This window comes from Pleurodeles waltl, chromosome 4_2 (assembly GCF_031143425.1).
Source record: "Pleurodeles waltl isolate 20211129_DDA chromosome 4_2, aPleWal1.hap1.20221129, whole genome shotgun sequence".
Lineage (NCBI taxonomy): Eukaryota > Metazoa > Chordata > Amphibia > Caudata > Salamandridae > Pleurodeles > Pleurodeles waltl.
The window spans coordinates 669,941,557-669,942,601 of NC_090443.1; positions in this window are offsets into that span (position 1 = coordinate 669,941,557).

Here is a 1,045-nt window from a genome sequence, read left to right on the forward strand (position 1 = left end):
CTAGACATAGAAGCTCGTGCTTATATGTCCGTACCCTAAATATAATGCATCCTGCCTCCTGGGCTGCAGAGGCCTTCCTTAGGAGTGTCTGAAAATATGTAAGGCAGTGCATGGGACCGTACCACTCTTGGTGAGGACACAGTCAAAATGGACCAGTTTGCACCTCTCTGGTACTCTGCCTTGGCAGGTCTGCCATCAGTACGTTGTGTGGGTCACTCAGGGTGGCTCAAGCTTGTGCTGCAGCTCTGGGTAACCCCTTTACCACCTATGCCCTGGGCACCATTTGCCAGGCCTTCTAAGGGTGTAGAGTCTCACCAATAAGGTAATCACCCAGTCGAGATAACAATTTAGGGAGCCTGGATAGGAGGCTTCTAGTGCACTAACAGAGTCATACACATCAGCATTGGGGGCAAGAAGTGTGGGTGACCATACACAAAGTGGCACTTTCCTACTAAAGGTAAAATACAAACATGTATGTGCATTGAGTAAGAGTACAACTAGAACATTTCTGACACTATGGGAACAGTTTGTGTAAAGGTGTAGGACACATAGAAATGCAAATAGTATGAAGTCAAGAAAAAGTGCCACCTTAATTTTTGAATTCTAAGACCTTGGCCACTGCTCCTTTTAGATTTGTTTTTATGTAATGTTAAGGTTGAAATCTCTGCTGATGAATAAAAATAAAAAAGTTGTGTTTTTCTAAATTCCTGCATTGAACCCAGGTAATAACCCCAACAGCCATTTCTAATCTTCCACTGTCCAATACAAAAATATGCTGTTGTGGTTACTAATTTAGCCAGATTAACCTCTTCAGTGTGGGCGTCGGACACTGACCGATGCCCGCACTACCTCCCTGGTGCAGGTCACAACCAGTGGCCGACACCAGGGAAGGGGTTAAAAAATCCTTGGATGCATCAGAGGATTTTTTTTAATTAACAAAAAAAACAAGGAAACACAAAAGATCTTCCGTGTCTTCCCCTACACCCCCACCTGCCCCTTGTGATGTCAGAGTGCTATGAGGTGCGCTGACGTCACTGTTTGTTTT